Raw genomic sequence first — 14,255 nt, forward strand, 5'->3', positions numbered from 1 at the left:
ATCTGGGTTCAATTTTTGTAGGCACGTTCGCCAAGATTTGATTGTACACAAAGGATCCGCAGTCTATGTTGCGATTCATCTAAATACCTTAATTCCTGTGGGGACAGCAATAATTATTGTTGCGGAAGTAACATAAGCTCGAGTATCAACATCTATTCCAACAGTAAATATATGATGGGCCCATACAATAAATCCGAGAAATCCAATTCCTAGTATTGCATAAATTATTCCTAAATTTCCAAATGTTTCCTTTTTTCCACTTTCATTAAAAATTACATGAGAAATTAATCCAAATCCGGGTAAAATTAAAATATAAACTTCTGGATGTCCAAAAAATCAAAATAAATGTTGGTATATACAATTGTTTCATGCATTATTTAATTTGGTAGGAGGTGAAATATTTTTCCGTTTAATCGAAGAAAGTGTCTTCGATGACCAACCGTTCGATCGATGGAGTGCGGACGCGTGGTAGGCCGATGTCTGACTTAAATCGGCTGTTACTACTGCCGCGCGAGCTCCCTTCCACCGGCGCCGATGAAATGTCGGTACGTTTAGCGTTGATAGAATACGCAGACACGCGCGAAACGAATCTTTCGCCTACCTATTTACCTTTTCAAAGGATTTCAAAACTTCAGGAACATCCAGGATGTACACGAGAGATCCGTTCGGAACTTCCAAGACTTTATCCGCTTTCAAAAATTGCCAAGAGTTGCAACGACGCGGTTCTATGGTAAAACGTTTTCGAAGGCTCCTCGAGTTCTCGTCCTTGCACTTTAAAGTTCGAATACGTACCGCTGGCGGTACGCGACGTTGACCGGTGATAAACTAATTTCCAACGTTCATCGGTGTTCTTCCCTCGCTTTCCATCTACATCACCCAACCTTCGAAAGATACGAAGTAACGGCCTCTTTACGAGCCCGCTTTTTATATCCCCGGGCAAGCATTTAAATTGTAAAACAGCCCGATCTCGTATCTCGCCGAGTCGAATTGATTTCGAGACACCCGGTTTGATTTAAATGTAAAACAACTTCCCCCGCCGATGGCTGACGGCGACGATACGCGTTTCTCGGGCGGGATTAACCGTTTCTGTCCGAGCTTAATCTCGCGTACCGCGAGGAAAATGTTGCGTAAATACCGATAAATATGTATACGAAAAATTCTAACGAAAAATTTATTCGAAAGCATTAAACCTGTAACGTGATTCAGGCAGATTTCTTCAATCGATATCGAAGATACGAGACTGACGGTATACATACGTAGTTTCCGCCGTTGGTTGGAAATCCTTCTCGTTTTCTTCATTATCTTTCTAACTGGCAACCACTCGAAATTTACGAGCACCCGTAGGTATCGTCGAACCGTGCGCTAATAAATAGAGAGCCCTTGCCCACCGCGTTGCGCTAGATTTTCATCGAAACTTTCACGAACGCAGCTTTCGTCGCTTTAATTTCATGTTTTATTCATCCACGTCCCATGCTTCCGTCGCAATTATCGCCGTTAAGTCCCCGGGACGATTTCGTGGGTTTTAATTAGTTCTTATACGGAGCGTCCCGCGATCGTTTGACCAGACTTCGCCATCGTCCGGCGATATTGATCGACGAGGAAAGGAGAAGCTAAGAGTACCAGCCAGAGGGCAGCGATATAAGACGGCCAAGGTTTGGCCGTAGAGGACCGAAGAGACGATTCAAAAGGTTTCGAGTAGGAAAGAAGGATCGCGCAACCGTGCATTCGATCCTCGTTTAGTATAAAAGCAGGAACTTTGTTACATTTTTGATCCTTGTCCGTGTTTGGAGGGTCTTTCGCGTTAACTGTCGGAATAAAACTCGTGAACATTTTTACAGAGTCGAAATTTTCGACTATCGAAAATTGGACGATACCGATACTTGTCCTAGTATTTCATTTTACAACCTCGAAAAAATTCACGAATGGTAACAGAATCGTGATAGACTACCTGGACCATCCTACGTATGTTTCGTGTGACACCGCACTGTGTTGCAGATCGTTATTATGTCTTTAACGGTAGCCGATAGACCGTGGCTGCCTAAAACCTAGTATTGTATGTAGCGACCATCGAACAAGATCATTCAATTGTTTATATTTCTGAACCGATCACTTTCTTTCACCTAGAGTCCCGCACGAATCTCATCCAGATTTATTTTCATCGCTGCCTCGTCTTCGACATTCATTTCTTTAGTTTCTTAATGAAAAGTCGTGTCACCCATTTCTGGGTGACGTTGCGGCCAAACGTGTTAATTCCTCTGTAGAGCGACCCAGACCTAGATTAACTCTAGCGAAACTTTCCAAAAAACAAAAAAATATAATAAAAGAAAAGAGGATCCGAGAGACAGTGTATTTGCGCTGTTTAAAAAGTACGAAACGCGATCGAGGTTCCTCGGTGTACGCGTTTCCGGCAGGCCTCGGAAAAGGGAAGTTGGCGAGTATCAGTGTCGCAAAGCCGGGCTTCGAAAGGTCCTAACAACCGGTGCGCCGCGGGAAAACGTGCTTTCGGCAAAGCTACGCGCGGTCTTTGTGTCTGCAAAGTGCCCCTCCAGTCGCGCGTCCGAAGACTAGGGGATCTCGTTAAAACTTGATACCCCGCTCGTTGCCCTGTCTCCCACCGGCATTATGCCTTTTTGCCTCTGCTGATGTCACGACTGTCGGTCGCGCCTGCTGATAAAAGGAAACTCTCGCGGCCAACGACGACGAGAGGATAGATAAACGCGCGTTTCAGCTCTGAAGAGTACCTCTTCGTGTGTGTGTGTGTGTGTGGGCGCGCGTGTATGTGGGCATCCGTTAAGTACCAGGCTTATTCTGCAAGTTTCTTTCCGCCATCCTCTGCCTCTTTCTTATATTCCCTTTCACGGGCTCCGTCCTCGAGAGCGAGACGTTCGCGAGCTTTTCTGAGAGTCTCCGTCTGCGATCGATGTCTCTCCGCAAGCTCCGCTCCTCGCTCTGTTCTCCGCGACGGTTTCGGCGGGAAGCTTCGATTGGCCGCGCAAATACCAGATACGTGCGCGATAATAAGTCGTATTCACCGTGCGCGCATTTCAAACAAATCGAAGGAGCAAACAAACGTTCGTATCGGGAGCTACAACGTAGCTTTATTTTGTTTCGCGTGCCGGTAACGCAATTAAAACGTCGTACGCTGGAATTCGCAAGATTCCTGGGAACAAAAGTCTCGATTTGTTGTAAATTCTACGCTCGCGCGAACCGCGAACGCGCCGCTGGCACCGAAATAATGGAATGCGAAAGCATTCGACGTGTTCGTTCGCGCGTGAGCCAGCAGAGAGTAGCATTAACAGCGTATATTTTATAACGAGAGCACCTCCGAAAAAGGAAAAAAAGGTCCGTTACAATTTCGCGTGGAATAAGCGAAGAAAAAAGAAAGGTTGGAATGAAAAGGGCATTACGCGAACGACCGTTCTTCGTTTTTAACGAACGACAGACGGGACTTTTTTTTTTTTTACGCATTTCCGTTGACGAAATCGCGGCGTTGTCGGCCCGTCAAACCGTATCCGTTCCCGCGTTCGTTGCGCGACAGTTATTCGGAATGAAAATTCTATTGGCAAACACGCAGCCTCGCGAAATTTTCGTTTCCTTTTTTTTTTTTTTTCTTTCTTTCTTTCGCCGCGTTTGTCCCGCGTTGTACCGCGGTCGTTCGATTATGAATCAACTTGTCACGCGGAAAGCGCGGATGCAACGTTCGCCGATGCGTATATCGATTTTCCGACCACGCACGCTAAGAGCGCACGACAAGTCGAAAAAGTCAGCGGCTCCATCGACCACGTTCCACGCTGTACATTTACGAACTGATGCGTTAACGAACATTATTTACGGAGACAGGGTGTTCCAGAGTTAGTCTGACACGATTCTGAGCAACATATTCCTTTGCAAAAATGTCGGTGGGGGCTTCGATTTTGAATTATCAACGAAAAACCACCGAGTAGCGCGCGAGAGGCTGGCTCGATGATTTTCCGTTAATAATTCAAAAATGAAGGGTAAAAATTTTGTTTCGGCGCTATCGAATATTAGACGATACCGATACTTGTTCTGGTATATCGTTTTACAACCTCGAAAAAATTCACGAACCTTATCCAGATTTCTTTTCGTTACTGCCTCGTCTTCGACATTCGTTTGTCTCCGCCGACATTTTTGCAAAGGAAATGCAAAATTCTTCGGAATCGTCTCAGCTACCCCCCCCTCCCCTATTTCCGGTTCTTACACTAATTCTGGGACACCCTGTATGCCGTTAAGAAGAACTTAAATACCGAAAAGGTAAAAAAAGGCCCCTGAAATGGCACGAAAGAAACATACTCTTGCACCGGTAGATCGTTCGGGATCGACTTCGTTTTTCTCTCACGCATTTTCCATCGGTGATGCGATATTTTATGCACCGCTGGATTATCAGCCATCGTAAATACTGGTCAGGTGCGCTGGTACATGGCCAACCGATGCATTTATAATAATAAGCGTCATTGGGAGAGCCATCGAGCACGGCAGCCGATCGTGAATCCCCTGCTGCGGCTTTTCGCCCGTCCGTTTTGATTGTTTATCATTTAGGTTTTCCCTCCCTCGCCGCTCGCGAAAAAATTGATTCTCCCGAACCGATCCCACGGTCCGATAGCTTCGTTTCGACGAAGACGATTTTAATAAAGCGGTTTATGTTTGTTTTCTGTTCCAGGTGAGTACTTCTCGCGGATGGAGTTGCATCCGGCTTCGGGTGAGTGCTTTCTAACGCTTTTTATTTCGCATTTGGAACGGAGCTCGATCGGACAACGTGAAATTAACACTCGTTCGGCGTGCTCGAAAATATCAGAGACGAAATTTTGTTCGCGACGTTTGATCGACTCAACGATTTACTCGAGCAAACACTCGTTCGTTCAACGGGAAACGTAATTTTTGTAATTTGTTTTTCCTCTTCGATCGATTAATTATTCTTCGCTAGAAACGTTCGGGCTAGGTGTTAAGGTGCGGTGTTAAACAAGTGTAATTTCCGCCGTCTCTCTCTTGCGAGATACTTTCGAAAGGAGTTCCAAAGACGGTAAGTACATACAGTATTTTCTTATATACAGTATATAGAAGAGGGTAGGAAGATTTTGGCGAATTTAATTGCGCCTATAATTAAACCTATATCCTACTATACTATCCTACTATACTATCCTACTATACTATCCTACTATACTCGAATAAATACGCGAGCAAACACGCCCTTTCCACCCATGGTACCAAAATTTAAGCACAGTCTGCTTTGACCCCGAAGACGTTAAACTAAATAACTAAATAACTAAATAAATGGAATAAAATTGGAACAGCGACGCGAGGAGCGAGATCGAGGGAGACGGAAACGATCGAGTTATCAGGAAAAGTAACGAACGCAGAGTCCTGTTACAGGACTTATCGGCGAGGCGCAGACACACGCTGGAATCGAACGAATTCGACTAATTCTCTCTTCTATTTTTTTTTTCCAGCGTGGGCGATGTGTGCGCGCGCCCGCTTCCGTGTGTGTACCTAACAATCGAGCGGAAGCGGGAGAGTGGCGCACACCGAGCAATTAGTCGGTTCACCCGGATAGCAGTGATTAATCGTCGGCATTAGGCGGCCCGTTTTCAGAGAAGCGACGATCGCGGCCCGAGTCCGGCACGCCGTCGCTGCGACTCGTGCATCAAATCGCGCCGTACGCGTGCACCGATTAATTGCCGTAATCCAAAATAATCGCGGCAATTTGACGAGGCGAAGGTACCGGTGGAAACGCGCCGGCATAATTCCTTCCCTGGCGTAATTTATTTGACGCGGAGCCAGCTCGCCGGTTGCCAGCTTCGCGGCGTTCTTTGGATTTCTCGCGGGCAAAAAACTTGCCGCGAGGAATCACCGGAACGCTTTGGATTATCGAGAAATTCGGGCTGAACGGAAACGGGGAGAATTTACGCGGCATCGACATCTGGAGCGTCGATAAGGAACGATGAAAGGAACTGTTTGCCACGTAACCTCGGGAAGGAGTTCGCGACCGTCAAATGGTTAATATCGCTCCAGCAAATCATGACCATATCGAAATTCCACGATTCGTAAAATTAACAGGGAACACTCTGTGTAACATCTGTCGAATTCCCGTCTGACGTAATCGAAGTACCTGAATTACCTGAAATACCAGGTATTTCGAATATTTTTACCGCAGCGTACCGCGACAATTTCGACGAGAAGCTCTCGAAATGAACCGGCCATTGTATTATTTCCTCCGATGACGCCCGTACCGCCCGGTAAGCGACGGACTAATATTAAATCGCGCGCCCCCGTGGCCCGTGCTTGTCTGTAATTCGCTTTCGAAACGGATCGTTAAACCCGCTGGTGTAGAAAAACCATGCGAGACAAGTGATTTTCCCCAACGACGGGAATCCCACGGATTTTCATTTCGCGCGGACGATCGATTCCGGAATAATAGGTTCCACGGATTCCCCGCGATACGCGGTGGTCAATTTTAACCGTTCGACTCAGCGGTGCGCAACCCTTTTTCACCCCTGGAAGTCCACACTTCGGTACGTTGCGCTTCGTCGACTATGCACGTTTCCTTCGAACGGTTTCGCGCGCGAAACATCTTACTCGGTGCACTCTCGCTGGTGAGAAGTTCGCGTATACTCAACGATCGCACGTGCATCGTCTATTTCAATTTCTGAAACCGAGGCGAGATAGAAGAATTGCGAAAGCTTTGCTCGTCGCGTTACGTACGATGCATGTAAAATATTTCGTTTCGATTACATTATGTTGTGTAAATTATAAATAAAGTTTGTTGGAGTTTATCTTCTGCGTAAAGTGCGTTAAGAACGACTTTCGGTTCACAGCCAAACAGCCAAACAGCCAAACAGCCATTTTCCATCTCCTACTAAATTTATCGTTTAAATCGAATCCTTGGTCCGCTCCGTCGTACAATTTCAAACCAAAAATTTACGAAATTCGCGTTTAAACCGAAACACGTGTCCACCGAAAATATATTCGTCGTCTATCCGCTGTGATCGAGCGGATTTTCACCTGCTCCGCAAAACATCCCCTGTATACTTTTCGTCGTCTGGCTCGTACGAATGAAACCGCGGCGCGATTCCCGCGAAGGAATTTTCGCGTACAGGGGCAGCGAGTTATTTTACAAAATTCGGCTCGTCCGGGATTATTTGCGGGATAAATAGTCGGGTAATCAGCGAGGATTGTTGAATCGCTCGGTAATTTGTTGTTTGAGCTGCAACGCGCGCCAACAGTTCCGGTTAAATATTTTCGTTTCGCGCGAATCCTTTCGAAAAGTATTCCATTTCGCTCGGAACGATCCTATTGTATGTTACGTTTACAGGTTTTACGAAATACGTTTGTTCCCCCCTTTCGACCTTTGAAGGGGGCTTTGCAATGGTAACAATTTATTCGACCGCGTGTATCAGTACACCATTACGATTCTACGCGCTACAAGTGTGCCGTCGACTCGTATGGAAATGCGATCGATCGAGGAGGCCTGGTTCGATGGTAACGCGCCTTGGTAGACGAGATCGATGTCGTTTTCTCGTGGATTTGGGCACGGTTGGCCGCGTATTTGTTCGAAATCGTCGCGCCGAAGCCTCGATTGATTTTATTCGCGACCTTCGTCGCGGAAGTACTTTGGACGCGACCAACGACCCGGGGTGGAAAAATAGTGGAAAGTTTTCCATTTTAGATGGCCAGGCGATAGAAAGGGACGTGCCGGCGACGTAGCCATTTCGGAGATGCGAGATGTACCTTTCAGGCGCTGGCATCCATCCCTGTCTGGCTCGTAGTTACCAGAAATGCTGGATCTTTGTCGCTGGCTTTCCTTTGATACCGAATAAAAACCTTACCGTGCAACGGACGTTGAGTACGTGGACCGATTTGTTGTCCGCTTTACGTTTCCTTCGATTTGTTACATGTTTTATGGTTCTTATGGCTTTGCCAATTGTTAACACGAACCAGTCACGCCAATTGGTAATTGATGTTAATTTAACGATGTTAATTTAACGATGTTAATTTAATTAACGATCATTTCCATCGAGGAGTCGAAGCAAAGATCGAGACGTCGACACGATCCTTTAATTTAGTTCCGCGACGCCGGTTACGGTATTATCCCGCGGATATATTCCTATTCTCCCGGCGACGCTGAAATATGGATTCCGAAAACGAATTCCATGCTCGACGCGAGACAGCGTAATGGAATAAAGAAAACTTTCGATGTTCCGTGCATCTTACGTTGGGGTCTAAGTATATCTGTCTGGAGGAAGGTACTCCCGCCGTGACATATCGTCCACGGGTAAAAATAAAGGGGAAGCTCCGTCTCTCTATTTCGGTTGCATCGTACACGACGAGGATTCTAGGTATAGGGTATACACCGTAGAACGTAACTATAGCACCACCTACATTTCTTTACTTTTCCGTTGTTCGAGTAGGGATGAAAAAGAAATTCAATTGTACGAGTGAGTTTATAGCATGCGACGAATAACGGAGTTTTATATTAATCTTCTTCTATTCAAAGTTAACAAAGTAAACAAAGTAAACGTCGAAATTGTTCGAATAATAAACACATCGACATCTTTTCGAATCTCATTTGGAAAATCAGACTTCCAAGCTCTCTTTTCGGCATACGAGTGGTGGTATAGTCATATGCTCCGCGGTGTAGAGCGATTGTCAGAAAGTGCGTTTACGACAGGTCGAAGAAAACCTGAAGGGACGTACCTGTAAATTGCGTACCAGTAACCATCGTTCGGGTATCGGAAGAATAGGTACTATACTATAGAAACTATAGGTAGTTTCCGGTTTCCGAACGCGTCGCGTCGTTCGTTTCCCGTGGCAGGGATCGAAGATCGATGGACGATTCGTGTAAATTGATAGCTGGGCTGGTACTTCGCAGTTGTCCGTCACATTTGGAATTCCGGTTGGATCCACGGAAGCAGGTCTCGCATCGCGGAATCCCCTGCTGGAAAAAGCCCGAACGGTTGCTGGAATTGCCAGCATATCACGGAGGAGGGCTGACGCGGTGATCTCGAGATCGATGGCGACTGCAAAACTGCTCTCGACGTTGGCTGACTCGTGTCGAGTGTAACTTATTGAAAACGGTCGGATGCACCTGACGCCGTTCGCTCGATCTCTCGGGCAGATTTCGCCGCGGCGAGCGTTTACCATCGAAAACGGTGGTTCTTGTTCGGACGTGGCACGCGATAGTTCGTGTCGAGTGTTCATGGAGAAACCGAACATATCGTCGGAGAGATCCTCGCTGCTGCACGTGCAATTTTCTGTCTCGGAGACGGCCAAACTCGCCGCGAACAAACTTCCACCGCGTCTCGAATTCGCATCTCGTCTCTGGAATCCATTACAAACTGGTCTTACGAAAATGATTGAGAGTGTTCGACAGGAATTCTTTAAGTACGTCTCTTGCAAGATCGATAGATCTGTAGCATGCCGCAACTATTTTTCATGACTCAGCTTCGGCATTCAAAAACTCGACTTGTGACAATTTTGTATTATTATTATTATTTTACTTCCATTTTACGTTCTATCGATATAAAAACTATACATTATCTTGCAGAGAACGACAAGACGGAACTTTTTTCATCTATACACAGTTCGTTCGTACGACGCGTTCAAGATACGAAAATAAAGATTAGAATTAATCAAACAATAGGATCAAAATTAGACGTAGCGAAGTTGCATCGATGACCGCGAACACGAATTTAAGCGACTCCCCTCGAATCCGGACTTCCCCTGAGAGGCACTGCTCGTATACGCGACACCTAGGTCCTTAATCTTCCGTGACACCGCGCCTAAATCAACGGAAACCGACGGTAGCCCGTTACTGGCAGATGTATTATTAACCACTCGCCAAGATGGAACGTAACGCCGCGAATCTAACCGAGCATTTGCATAATATGGAGACAGGGGAACGTGCGCACCGTTACCGTGATATCGCGTTCAACGGCCTCGGGACAGCGACACGGTCGACGTTTAGAACTAAGAATCCTCCGAAGGGACCATCCGTTGCAGATACGAAAGCTCTCCGTTACCGAAAGCCCTCGTATTCTTCGCGAGTAACACTTGCTCGTCGATTTCCACGCGCTCGTCGATTTCCACGCGCTCGTCGTACGCCAAGTTATTCCAGGGACGTAGCTGACTCGACTGCAAATATCGTCGCTGGTGCTGCGGAAACTCGACACGAACGGTCCTTTCTGCCGATAAATCGTATCGCAGGCAGGCCGTATCTCATCAGGCCGACCCATTAGCCCGTCGAACTTTATGGCCAATCGGGATTGTTACGATAGATCGTGGATTTTCAGCGACTTTACCCGAGGCTATCGTTCGAGGAGCCACCAAAGCGTCGCGGAAAGAACGTCCGATTCGTCGCGGACGCTTAAACGAGACTGGATACGCGCAAGACAGGATTAACTGAATAAATACAAGAAGACTATCCCCACCACTCAGCGAGCGAGCAAGTGTAACATGCTCCTTTACCGATTTTTATACGCTTCTGTCGACTCCTTTATTTTCTCGGGCCTCTTTTTCTTTCGCTCTCTGTTCTATCCTAAATAATTCAGCACTGGAACGGAGATTTTTCCGTTCTGGGGGAGGTTCCACAATAAATCCTCGGGTCTCGAACAAGTCTCTTGCACGCGTTCTTTACTGTATATCGTTCGTCAGTTCTGGAAATCTCGTGTTCCAAGCGTCGCATCCGTTTGTTCTCGACGAAAGGATTAATCGAAAGGCGAGACGACGGTCGTGGCGCGTTCCGCTCGCCTAAGGACGAATATCGTAGGTTTCCCGATGGAGAGAGCGAAGAGAATCGTCTAGCCAACGGGAGCGAACGGAACGCGATGTTAACGGTAAACGCGAGATCCGCGGCGCGGCTGGCGAAATCTCGTTTGGATTAGACGATTTGGATAGGACGGCGAGAGCGCGCGAACGCGGAGCCCTTTTAGGAGGAAATTGTGGTTCCGTGAATGCAGTTTGGATTACGGAAGAGCGTCCAACCGATGGTTGATTTCGTGAATCAGGACGAGCCAGCCGTCGTCTCTTTGGCGTCCTCGCGGTTGAACGCGCCTCGGGGATGAAGGAGCGCGAGATGAAACTCTTTGGCTGCCGATGGTCCTTTTGGAATTCCGCGACTAATCTCGCAGGTACGTCGCCCTCGAATATCGTTGAGCGAGCGAAGCCTATTGTTCGCCGTCTCCCCGTCCTACCAGCCGAATTCTCCAGCCGAGAAGTTTACGTTCGGAGCACCGCCGAATAGCGGCTCGATAGTCGACGCGTTCTTTGACCCCGAGAGGCCACGGAATTCGGGATATCAAGAGACGTAACGCCGTTCGGAAATTTCAAAAAAATTCGATTTTTCTTTTCAGACGATACCTTGGAGCCTCGAAAACGAAGTGCAGGTGCTTTTGTAGCGAGAAACAATGTTTAAGATCCGGTTTTAGAGTGACTCGACGCGAACGCTTCGTTGCAAAGCGTTTCTAACGTCCGCGTCTTCAAAAATAACAACGAATCGGTGCCTGATCCGCGAGACCACGACCCTTGTACTCTACGCTAAACGTATTTCCATACGCGCGTGCAACCCATGCAATTATTACACCGTCCGCAGTTCCTCGTGCGTTTGGTGGTATACGCTTGCGTTTCCCACGACTGTAAAAACACGATGAAATCGGGATTTTAGCGCGCGACGTTTCGCGAAATCGTGGTTTTTCGAGCGTTTCGCGCCGCACACGCGAGAACCCAGGTACGACGAGAGGTTGAACGATCAAAGGGTACCGTTCGAGAGGGAAATCTGGCACTCGACGTTTGCCGAACGGGCTGGTATTAATTTACCGGAATCATCGATTCGAGATCGCCGAGCTCCGCTGAAATTTGCCGGAAAACACGGTTAGCGAGGCGAAGACGACGAGAGATCTCTGCGGGTCCCGCATCCGAGCGTAACGATGTTCTTCGTCGCCGGACGGTTACGAGATCCTTGGTAGATTGGCCGAGAAACGTCGGCGAATTTTTTCTTCCGGCATGTCGCGAACGGTCGATTCCAGACCGTTGGCCAGGATTGGGAACACGGCGCGTGGCCAATCTGCGAGATCTAAATTCGCGCCCGGGGAGAATATTGGGCGGGATTTCGGTATCGATATCGAAGAAGCTGGCCCGAACATTGTTGATTCGACCCAGTTTCACCGCGAGTATGCCTTTTTGCAGCGTAAAGCTTACCAAAATTCTCGTGGGTTTTTTTTTAGCGCCAGGATCGATCGGTCCGGGGGGGGCTGGTATATTTCCGAGAGGAAAGAATTAACTTTTTTAGGCGATCGCGCTCCTCTCGCGCGATGTAATTAAAACGCTTTCGAGCTTCATATTTCTAAGGATTTATACGATAGGTACACCTATGGATATAGCAAACCACTTTGCAATTTGCACATTGCACTTTGCACTATGCGAATGTTCATGCTTAAGCAGCGCCGAACTGTAGCAGACTTCGTGCTAGTTTTTAAAATTGTCGATAGTAAAATCGAATGTCCCGGGATACTGGAACTATTGAAGTTTCATATTCCAAGTAGACAACTTTCGAAGCAGCGATATCTTTTACATCGATCCCAGATCGTACCTCAATTGCGAAAGAAAATTGTGTTACGAGAATTGTACACGAGAATGTGTGCGATGGCTAACAGCCTTAAATATGGCTGTTGATCTTTTTCATGGCTCACCTGTAGCATTTAAAAGGTCAGTCGTTGCAATTTTGCAGATGCGCAATCAAGTTCGAACACGTTACGTTATAAGATATCGTAATCGTCTCCATTCTTGTTTCGTTTTTCTTGTTGTCGTTGTTATTACATTGTACTCGATATCAAGAGCAGGTTGCCCGTAAATAAGCTATTGTTATTATTATTATTATTATTATTATTATTATAATTATTGTTCTCGTCGACGAATTTTAAATCCGTCGTTTATCGCCAGCAACGTTCGAGAAACGTAGCCTCGAGGAAATCGCGTTCTAAAGTTCTATACCCACCGGCGGAACAATATTTTCGATTCGCTGAAATTACGAGGACGGCGCAAACCAACCACCATGTCGAGTTTGAAATTACCGCAGGAAACACGGTACCGAGCTTACGCTACATGCGCCTTCCCATCATTGGGAATAACGATGCCATCGAGCCAGTTCGCGATGCCATTGTTGTCAGCTGCGATGCAATATGGCAGTTGGAACAAACGTTCGACGTAGTAGCAACACGGGAAGATCGATGAATTCAGTTAGCATGTAATCAGCAGAACAATCCGTCCGTTGCGAGCCACGGGCTCTGCAGTTGATGTCTCCCGAATCGTTCAAAAACCGTCGAATAACGTTCCAACGTTTTCTTTTGCTAAATATTCTACAGTCTTTAATACGATTGTTTCGTGCTAATACGTTTAATACGTTGTTCAGTTAAGCGAAAGGAGTGTCTTCGAGACTGGTCGTTTTGTTCGGTCACGTTAGAATTAGGTAGAAATGAAACCTCGGTTCAGTGTTGACACGGTATCGTTGCGCGTCTCGTAGAAACTTTGAATTTATTATGATAGAATATTCCTGGCGGAAAAGTTTCTCTTCTCGTTCAGACGTTTTCATAGGATAACTACGGTCCGCGAGTCCGTCCGCATCCCTCTCGTTTATCTTTCAAACAGCCAAACAAGCTTGCGACGAATTATAACTCGCCGACTAATTCCATCCGCGACGAATTCGCCTTCTACGTTCCCAATTTACCCGACTCCATTAATCGTCTTATATTGTACGTAATTTCCGTCCGGTCGTTGCTTTAATCCCTGCTTACCGTATCCTCCGTTCCCTCCTCCACCTTCCAATTTTCCCCCGAGTCGGCCGTATTCGGCGAATCCGTTCGCAGGATTTTCTCATCTTTCCGCTCGGCTTTTGGTGGCGCGTTTCGGGCCACTTTTATCCCGTACGTAACCAAACTTTGTCCTCTTTGTTTCTTCCTCTCTCGCCGGATGCGATTCCAGTCGGCGACGTCCCTATTGGAACGATATTCGTCCCTTGCCCTTCCCTCCTCTCCCGCCCTTCTTATTCCGATCGCTTCTGGCAGCCGATCGAGAAACGGTAATATCCGTTCGATGCATCGCCAAGGAAGCACGCGGTTCCTGCTTCCGCTCGTACCATCCACCACGGAGGCTAACATTTTTTTTTTCACACAGTTTCATATATGTTGTACCACGTCGTACCGTGATAGGGACCTTTTCAGCCTCTACACTTTAAACAAACAAACAAACAA

The 14,255-nt window shown here is 47.0% G+C and overlaps 1 protein-coding gene and 1 long non-coding RNA gene across 6 annotated transcripts in view; one reads left to right on the forward strand and one right to left on the reverse strand.

The window, feature by feature from the left end:
• LOC128888455 (tyrosine-protein kinase Btk29A) overlaps nt 1-14,255 on the forward strand; it is a 145,393-nt gene that overhangs the window by 44,242 nt on the left and 86,896 nt on the right. The gene's annotated exons all lie outside the window — the stretch shown is intronic.
• LOC128888479 (uncharacterized) overlaps nt 8,785-14,255 on the reverse strand; it is a 92,650-nt gene continuing 87,179 nt past the window's right edge. For all 3 annotated transcript variants that reach the window (XR_008460264.1, XR_008460263.1, XR_008460262.1), the window contains one exon: nt 8,785-9,333. This is a non-coding gene — a long non-coding RNA (uncharacterized LOC128888479). The remainder of the gene's footprint in view (nt 9,334-14,255) is intronic.

Source organism: Hylaeus anthracinus, unplaced genomic scaffold (genome assembly GCF_026225885.1).
Source record: "Hylaeus anthracinus isolate JK02 unplaced genomic scaffold, UHH_iyHylAnth1.0_haploid 11994, whole genome shotgun sequence".
Classification (NCBI taxonomy): Eukaryota; Metazoa; Arthropoda; class Insecta; order Hymenoptera; family Colletidae; genus Hylaeus; species Hylaeus anthracinus.